This window comes from Euprymna scolopes, chromosome 37 (genome assembly GCF_053919585.1).
Source record: "Euprymna scolopes isolate OS-2025 chromosome 37, ASM5391958v1, whole genome shotgun sequence".
Classification (NCBI taxonomy): Eukaryota; Metazoa; Mollusca; class Cephalopoda; order Sepiida; family Sepiolidae; genus Euprymna; species Euprymna scolopes.
This window is the reverse complement of record NC_136518.1, coordinates 62,850,301-62,860,865: the sequence shown is the minus strand read 5'-3', so window position 1 is coordinate 62,860,865 and position 10,565 is coordinate 62,850,301.

The window sequence follows — 10,565 nt, the reverse complement described above, 5'->3', positions numbered from 1 at the left end:
TCTGCTGGAATATAGTCCTTTCCTGAGGCTTTTCCTGATGGCAGTCTGTCTATTGCCCAGGATAGTTCTTGTATGGAAGGCTCTTCATCGAGCTCATGCATCAGCGGTAGACGATCAATGGCATCCAGGGCGGACTGATGTACCATGTTTTCCCTGGAGTAAAGCTCGGAGTAGTGTTCAACCCATCTGTCTAGCTGTTTAACTTAGTCTAGTATGGGTTCACCCGATTTAGACTTCAGTGAAGCAGTTTTGTTAATTATGGGTCCTGTAGCTCTCCTGATCCTGTTATACATATTTTTTATATTTCCTGTATCAGCTGCATGCTGGATAGACTTGGAGAGCTCCATCCAGTAGTTGTTTGCAGCTTCTCTTACAGCCTTTTGAACTGCCCTTTTGGAAAGCCTCAGTGCAGCCAGCGATGTAGGAGATGGGTTGGCCTTGTATGAGAGCAAAGACAAACGCTTTGCCTCAATCAGAGGGTTGAGGGTAGCAGAGTTGGCATCATACCAGTCATTGCGTTTGCTACCTGTCCTCCTCCCAAAGACTGTGAGAGCTGTAGAATGGATGGCATTTTTCAGTGTTTCCCACTGTCGGGAAGGACAAATATGTGTGCGTATCATTGATACGCACACATATTTGTCCTTCCCGACATGGGTAGGATTTAAAAACTGTCTTTTTTTCGCACGATCTATGACTTTTTCTTTTCTTACATTTTTATTTCAATTATCCTGAAGATGTCCTCTGAAATAAGGACGAAACGTTGATTTTTTAATAATTTCATTCGGTTTTTCTATTTTTCTTTAAACATATATATATATATATATATATATATATATATATATATATATATATATATATATATATATATATATATGTTGGATATTTTACCCTTCACCAGACTCTATTCACGCCAAATCACCTTTTTCTTCACCATATTCCCTCTGCTTCACTTTTTGTTACCAAGTAAGGTCTATGAGTAAGTACTTTTGCAAGCAAAATCCGATCCCGCATTTAGCTTAATCCTACCCTCTGATGGGAAAGAAAGTATTTCTTCGAAACTCCGCGGATTAAGGACTATCCGCTTATTTTGTGCTTTCTTTTTAAAATTAAATATGTTTTTAACTCTTTTTTAAAGTGTTTTAACATGTTTTATTAACTATTTGTTCTTATATATATATATATATATATATATATATATATATATATATATATATATATATATATATATATATATATATTTATATGCACCGACTTAAAATTTAATAAGTAAATATATATTATGTATCCCTACTCAGTGTTTTTCTTCAACAGTGCATAATACGTGGGTAGAACAACGTAATAAGTTTTGAAAAAATATAGATAGATATTAATCTAGAAAGAATGTTTTGCTTTTCATTACCGTAAGGATTCGTCAGACTAAAATGCATGTATTTCATGTTAATGGATTTTTTATGTATAAACATGGTGTTAAGTTAACCAGCCAACTAATCGGATTCATTGTTATTCACGCCCTTGGTTTAAACATTTCTTTATCCAATGGCTGGGCTTTTCCTATACAATAGACTGACAGGATAATTTCCTCTTCTTTTGTTCAGTTTTAAGAGGAATGACTTTTTTTATTTGTAAATATGTTGAATATAAAGTGATATGCTTTTAATGTGTGTATAATAATATCACTTCGGTGGAACTCTAATATCACATCAATGTGGCTAGAAACGTGAGATTCCACATCTAGGCCAAGTGAGGTTGGAGTAGTGCCTGCTATATTATTACTATAATTAAGGAAAGTATGCTATTCATCCACTAGTATATATCGGGATATATATATGTGTGTGTGTGCATGTGCGTGTGTGTGCGTGTGCGTGTGCGTGTGTGTGTGCGTGTGTGTGTGTATGTGTGTGTGTTTGTGTATGTGTTTCGTAAAAAGAAAAACTGAATGAATTTATAAAATGGTGATCAACGTTTCGTCCCTATTGCAGGGGACATCTTCAGGATATTAAAAGGAAAATGCAGAAGAAGAAAACGATCATAGACCATATGTAAGTGAAAAGGAAACAGTGTTAGAATCCTACCCATAACAATACACACACATTTATAGTTTCCTTCCTGATATGGGTAGGATTCGGATTCTAACACTGTTTCCTTTTCACTTACGTATGGTCTATGATCGTTTTCTTCTTCTGCATGTTCCTTTTAATATCCTGAAGATGTCCCCTGCAATAGGGACGAAACGTTGATCACCATTTTATAAATTCATTCAGTTTTTCTTTTTTTTCAAAACAACATTACGTCAACCATCGCTGGTATTTTTATTTTATTTTATATTTATTCATAAATATATATATATATATATATATATATATATATATATATATATATATATATATATATATATATATATATATTCGTATTTAACCGAGTGATTGATTGTTGAACGGGAAAAAATAAGCGAAGGAACCAATAAAACATATCTTCTAACTTTGGTTGACCGTTAGGTTGTTTGGCCAAACTGTCAGTAGTCTTTAAAATTCCCTAGGTGTCGAATCATTAGTTCATCGTTGATGTTGGTAACCGGCATATTACTTTGTATGTAATCGTTGATGTAGTAATACCAGCTTCTCGTTCAACATTGCTGTGTTCTTCAACGGGTCCTGTGTCGCTACTTATTTAGTGAGGGCGAAACACTCAATGAAATTCTCGAATCTTTTTATCGCTATTTATATCGCGCTTGTCAGGCATTATGGTTTTCGTGAATTTCTCCAATTCTTCAGTCACCACTGATGTGGATCCAAAGTAGTGACCGCATAAGGAAACCGCGGAACATGGATTAGGTGTGAGAAATATAGGCACTTCTGCATGACAGAGACATATTAGCAGCAGAGACGAGTCATCGACCCTTGTTCTTCGAAACGGAAATGACATCTAACGGCCATTATGTGAACCTCAAATATAAACAAGTGTTTACGATAACGCAAAAATATATAACGAAATAAATAACACAAAATGAAAATCGAAACATTTATAGCAAAATAAAATTTTTAGTTTGTCAATGTAGCAAAATAGAATTTTAAGAACATGAAACATTTATAGAGGTTTAAGAATATTTTTTTATTAACAGTAAGATTGTATAAACATTTATGTCAAAATAAAATTTTTGTTTGTAGCAAAATGGAATTGTAATGTAGAAGTTTTTATTTGCTTATTTATTCATAAAAATTTATAGAAATTTAAAAATAATGTTGATTTTTTTGTTTTGTTTTGCTTCGTTTTCGTTTTTTTTTTTTTGTTTTTTGTTTTTTTGAATGAGTGATTTTCATTGAAACCTTTTTGGAATATAGTGTTTTTGCAAAGTTACAAGAGATATAGTTCCTTTAGTAATTCAAAAACCCTTTCCAATGGATTGTCTTTGCAAGAAAATTTTAGAAAGTTACGAGTTATCGACCCCTATTCCTTGAATGATAAACGCCATTTATCAGCCGTTCTTGACACTAAAATATACACACTCTCCTCATGACACTGCCATGCAGAAGTGCTGAAAGATATATTAACTAAAACGGTTACAAGGATAGGATAAAGGATAAGCGGGGATTACTATTCTTAGTTGTCCAGTATGGGTAGTCGTACGTGCTGCACACTACTAGGACTCTTGCTGATTCTATGGTATTACGATACTGCTCCCTTGAGAGTGTTATCTCACATCGTAAGATAGTACTGGAAGAGTGCATGATGCAGGTAAGTTTCAGTCTCACTACAAAAAATTTATAAAAAAACATATTTAATTAACAATTAAAATGTGGGGTATATGGTTAGAAAAGAAGAAAAAAAACGTACCGGGCGTATCTGCATCGCTCTTTTGGAAAGAAGAAGGAAATGATGGCCAGCGCATTTGTATACGCGAAGGGCATCTTGGGAAGGCAGAGCATGATGGGAGAAGCTATTTTTTCCTGTCTCTTCCTTTTTTTCTAGATATGAGGATATAAAAGCTGGGAAAAATTCACTGGAACGAAAAAAAGAAAAGAGTCGTGAACATCTTCTCTTGAAAAGAATTTCGTATTGCTGACGTTCGGATTGTGCGGTGTGACATTGGTGGCGAGAGTCCAGGTGTGGTCGATTGAAAAAGAAGAGGGCAGAAATGTGCTGTTGTCGAGAGAGTGACTCACTCCTTCCCGAACCCCAGAACTGAATCCTGATTATAACCCTGAAAAAGAAGCATTCCAAAGTAAAGACTATTTTTATAAATAGTTTTAAAATTAAACTGGAATTACATAAATATTTAATAGAAGAGACTTTCTCTTAGTATACACCGGTAAGACTTCCTTTAAACATAAAGGCTATTTTTATTAAACTTTTAAAATAAATACTTTTTAATATGAAAGCATTCTGAAAAAAATATTTAATGTAATGTATATATTTTTGATTATAACATTTGTTTTTTTAAATATCACGGAATGGAAATATTTAAGACGGTTTCTTTTACTTTAAAATTCAGTTAAAATTACGTAAGTATTAATCAGAAGCAACTTTTCTTCGTTAAACACCGGCAAGACTTCCATTAAACAAAAAGCAGAAGTCCTGGTCTTCGAGCTAAGGTCACAGTGCCCATCAATATTTTAGTCACATTTAAAGATTGACCTGCTTGTTCTCGGTTCCCTATCAAGTCGGAAAACAGTGGGTGGTTTACCATTTAGATAGTGTTGAGAGGTTTTTACTAACATCTGTTTGTACTTTTTGTTTGTTCTCTATCGCCAGCCAATGAAATTATTTTAATAAAACGATTTATATTCATATTTAATTTTTAAAAAATCGATTTGCCTCAACCCCACTCTTTTTTCGATAGACTTCGAATTTAGTAATCGCCTCATTTTCGTATTTCTACTTTTTAAATTATATTTCAACCAATTACCTATTTTCGTATTAATTTAATCGTCTATATGTCTTTTTATATTAATAGTTTTTCCCCTAGATATTTATTTAATTGTTTATTTTCCAATTACTAAACTATTTCTTCAAATTCTAATTTCTACTTAGATGTTTCACTATTTCTACCTTAATCTACGATAGTTTCGTATCAACTTTAAATGGTATGAGCTACTAATTAATTTTTGTTTAACATGTTAATTCTTAAAAAAAAAAGAAATGTAATTAAAAGGTTATTTTAAATAGCATTAATTAAAATTGTTTTTCATCCCATAATGGTTATGTCAATAGTTTAAATTTTAAATTTATCTTCTCAATTTTTATCATTATCTAAGTATTTTATTTTAATTCTTTATCGTTCATCGCAATTACCATTCGTATTATTTTTACTTTCTAAGGGAGATAACTCTCTTTTGTCAATTCCTATGAATTTATCGAAATTCCAGGCATTTATATGTTAATATTTTGACTTTAGTATTTTTAATCACCTTTGTTTAATTTAAAACTTAGTTCTAACATTATCTTCTTTATAACAATCTTAGTTCAATTTCCCACTTAGTTTTCTTATATATTTATATTTTGATTAAATATATTTTAATCCATTCTAATCTGTTTGTCTCCATACTTTGCAGTTAATTAGTGTGCGGTTCTTTTCTATTAAATTTAACATTTTATTTCCACACTTACATTTCACCCTCAACATACTATGTACAATTTCCTATTTAGAATTCATCAAGTAAACAGGGTATATCTTTTTTGATTTGCTCGGTTTATACTTTCTAGCTTTATCTACTAGTGACCATTTTAATTCAAATTCTTTTCTATCTTTATGTAATTTCCCAATCATTTAATACAGCTGTGTTATTTTTAATGTTTATTTCTGTTCTATCCCTTTTTGTTTCTATCATTATTATCATCCCTATTTAATCTGGTCCAATTTTAAATGATTCAACAGGGTTTCGGTATCTGTCCTTTAAAAAAAACATTCAGTCCCCCCTAGATATATCTTTTTACTATTATCCACCTAAACTTTGCATTTGTATACAATTTCAGAAATTAAGAAATTGCCTTCCAATGGACATTCGTTAGGGATTCAACAGTTACATTTTTATCCAAAATTGAATTTTATTATTATAACCATTTTTGTTTATTATTAGAACTTATTATAGTATTACCTACGTTGGAAGTGAGTGAGAATGAAAGTTAAACTGTGTTCTCATTAACTATTTTCATTAATCTTATTTTCTGGGGAGAAGTTCTTATCAATTCTTTTGTAAAACTCTTCAGATATATTATTCAGTATATGTTTACTGAAAGTAAGGTTGAACCAGACTTGTTTTTGTGTCTATTACTCTATTTCCTAATAGTATTATTACTATTATATGCTTCTTCGCTATTTTTAATATCATTTTTTATTCTTATCGTTATTTTGATACTTATTTTTATTCTTTACATTTCTTCTTCTTTGCCATGTTATATGAAATTGTGTAGTTTGTTCTGCTATTTTTATGATCCACCTCTTTTATGTATTTGATTTTTCATTGATATCGTGATCTAATAGAAAATAGATTAAGTAAACTAAGTAAGAATACAGTCAAACTTACATTCTAAACCGCTACCAGATGTATAAAAACATTGTCCAAGATCATGTTGTGCCAATCATATAGAATTCAGATTTCGATAGGGCTACCTTTATGCAAGATAATGCCCCATGTCACAAGGCAAAGGTGGTAATGAGTTACCTTAGTTAGCAAGATTTTGAAAGTATGGATTGGCCACCGCAAAGCCCTGAGTTAAATCCAATAGAAAATTTTTGGAAGACCTTAGGAGTGAAAGTTACTGAAAGAAAACCACTAACACGGAGGATTGGTCTAAAATTAGTATCGAAGATCGTCAGGAACTGATTCGTTCTTGTAGTCGAGGACGTGCAGCTGTCATTGAGAGCAAGGGCTCATTTACTAAATATTGATTGTACATGTATGTTTATTGTTTTTTTTTAGTTTTTTTTTTACTGTTTACATTGTTTTTCTCAATTTCGTCCCTTACTTTTGGACGGTCCTATTTTGAAAATAAATAAATAATTGTTATGATTCTTTTTCTATCCTTTGCAAACGATTCCAATTTTAGTATGTTATTATGGATGATAACGACTACCAGTTGTCAAAATTTCAGCTTTTCACAGTTGTTATTTCTAACAAATATTAGGTTTAAAGATGCTGTCTCTTAGTTTTGGACGCGACTGTATTATTATAGTCTATTTTCTATCAATTCTTATATATTATAAAGTTGAAAATAAAAAAAATACATCCATATGACTTGGATGCATCAGCTTGAATCGAAACTAAAATTTATGAAGAATTCTTGGTAAATTATTTATTACAAGAATTGGAAGGTCACAACAATTAAACGACAGTCATTCGGAAGAGAAAAAAATGAAAGTGAAACACAAAATAAGACACGTGCTATCGTATTAATATATAGATACCTGGGTTTGAACCTGGTTCTCTGATGGTTTTGGGGTTTTCTTATTTCGTCCGTCGAGTTGACTTTTAATTGGAAGCTTAATACACAGCGGAGAAATCTTTCCTTTTTTTTCTTTTTTTTTTCTTTTTTTCAAGGGAGGATATTGGAATAACAGTGCGTTTGTTTGTTCCTGGCAGAACGCGAAACTATTGGGTGCGAAGAGTTTTGCTTCGATCGCAGAGGAATCTCAATCGAATAATATACATATAGCGACTTGTTTATTATTTATTTATTTTACGATGGTTTATTAAGTTGAATGGGAAGTGCGGAGGGATCGGTGATTCGCTGCTACCAAACAACGGATTCTGTTTGAACGGCAAATGAGAAAGTTTATTGAAATGCAGACGAAGATTTTTACTTGTTCGGAACATGAATGCTTGTTGAAGTTCGAGAATATTTGCATTGCGTGCAGACTCATCGCAAGAGAAAAATATGGATGAAAGAAATGTGTTTCGTTTTAAACAAAATTCATCCAAGGTTTATCTTTGTTTTTATTTTATATAAATACCAATCAACCCAACTATTATTCTGTCTTTGAATGAACATATATGTGTGTGTGTGTGTGTGTGTGTGTGTGTGTGTGTGTGTGTGTGTGTGTGTGTGTGTGTGTGTGTGTTTTGCGATACGTAATTAATGAATTCAATTATTTTTACGAAAATGCATTTTTAACTAAATGCGACTTGACAATAATTTTCCTTTTTGCTAATTTGGTACCCCGAATGGGGAGCGGCATATATATTGTTTTTTGGTTTTTTTTTTTTTTAGATAAGTATCCATTGGCACGTGTTTCGTTATCTACGGTACATCAGAGTGGCTGAATCTAGCGAGACATGAGGTCCTGATTTCGTTTCTTGCTTGATTCAGCCACTCTGATGAGTCGTAGACGACGAAACATGTGTCAGTGAATAATTATAATTATATATATATATATATATATATATATATATATATATATATATATATATATATATATAAACTTTCCCTCCTCAAAAAAAAAATATATATATATAAATATATATATATATAAACTTTCTCTCCTCAAAATTTGAAAAGGTGTTGAACCTTTTCAGTTTTTGTGCCTTAATTTTTCTTGTCTGATGATATCTAATATGATTGAAACGGTCTGCACATGTAATTGAAAATTGCAAATGGCGGAGCATTCTCTGGTGAACACGGTAAGTTCGGGAAAATGAGTTAAAACTAAAAAATACGCAAAATACTGTTAAAACCCACCGAATATATGTCAGCCTATGTTATTGTAATATATATTGAGCGAGTTTCTAACAGTATTTTTTTTTAGGTTTTTAGTTTTAACTCATTTTCCCAAACTTACCGTGTTCACCAAAGAGTGCCCCGCCATTTGCAATTTTCAAATACATAAGTGAACACTATGTTTTTCGAGCTAATTAAGCATTTTACATTAAATGAAAACACTAAAAAATTATCCAGTTAGGTAGAAAATGAACTTATCTTGCCTTTTATAACATTTATTTGTTATATATTTGTTTTTTTGTTGATAACTTTTCCGAATCTATGTGTATGGTAACACAAACCCGAGAAAATCATATCCGTTTGCAGTTTAGCGTTCGTAAGAATCAGTTCGCGATTCAATCACCACTTTTTTTTCTGCTGGGGAAATAATTATACCTGTCCTGGGACGGGTATAATTTTTAGCACTATTATAAATATGTCGTATTTCTTTCATCTAGGCACCTCATTAATACAACACATATTAGTATATCTACATTCATCTATATTCAATTATTAGACCATAATAGCGATGTCTACGTTTATCCGTCCGGACAGGGAGATGAGAAATTGTGATAGGAAAGAGTGCGCATGCGCGAGCGAAGAGATGAGAGACTGAAGATAAGACAAGGACAACACAAAAAAGTCTATTAATAGCAAGAAACAAACAAACAAAAAACATACCGTCTGCACCCATCCAAATATTATCGATTTTTTTCCGATAAAAATAAAATTGTTCCCATGGAATACAAAACAACATTGAGAGAAGATGGAAAGAGAGAATAACTGCAAAACTATTTACGCTTAGTTGGAGCTTGTTTTCAAAAGAAAATGACGAATATATACCAATTCTTTAGCATAAAAGACGATAGAATTGTTGCACGGCTGAACATCCATAGTAAAAAAAAAATAGACATTCGTAATTCGCATTCAGATCCATATTCTGCACGAAATAATGTGCTCTTTTTAACCTTACTTGCTATCTATCTATCTATCTATCTATCTATCTATTTATCTGTCTGTCTGTCTGTCTGCCTGTTTCTCTGTCTGTCTATCTATCTATCTATCTATTAATGCTGGGACGATTAATCGGAATCGAAATCAGGAATTGGAAAGATCGGAACATTTGTAATATATATAGTTCATTATTATTCTTGTTAAAAGTGGTTCTTGTTGTTGTTATATTTATTGTTCGTTGTTAGGACGTCTTATTATAAGTGTAAGTCTTAGAGTCTTAGAGAGTCTTATTAAGAGTTTGTTGTTGTGTCTTAGAGAGAGAGATGTTGTAAGAGAGATTGTTCGTGTTATAAAGAGATTCATATATATAAAATGTTTATACTTAGAAGTGAAGAAGCTCTTAGAGTGTTGAGACAGTCTTAGTGTTCACATTGTAGATATGAGATGTCGAGACATTGTGTAAGTGAAGACATTTTAAAACACATGATATACAAGACATATAATGACAATTTTCACTTTACCTTTTGGTAGAATTACAACACAAAGACGACGTTTATAAAAACACATGATGGGCTAATTTCTTCTCCCGACCGGTCGTGGTTTTCATAGTCAAGAATTCAAGTTTCACATTCTAAGTTTGAAAGGTGACCGTCTCGCTTCTAGACGTTCGAATCCCATGTCTGGACTGTCGTCTGTCATCCTCAGACTCTCTCTCAGACTCTCCCTCAGTTTCTCCCCGCTTAACTCTAAAGTTTCTAACTATCTCGAGAACTTCCCATTTTCCATGCCGTCATACACATGTTAAAACATGTGTCTTCTTTCACGTGTTCTGGAAATGCGTGTCCAAAACTTTTTCCTTTGTTTACAAAAGGAATTTTAACCTATATTCCCAGTAACCTATATTTCCAATATGTTAAAAC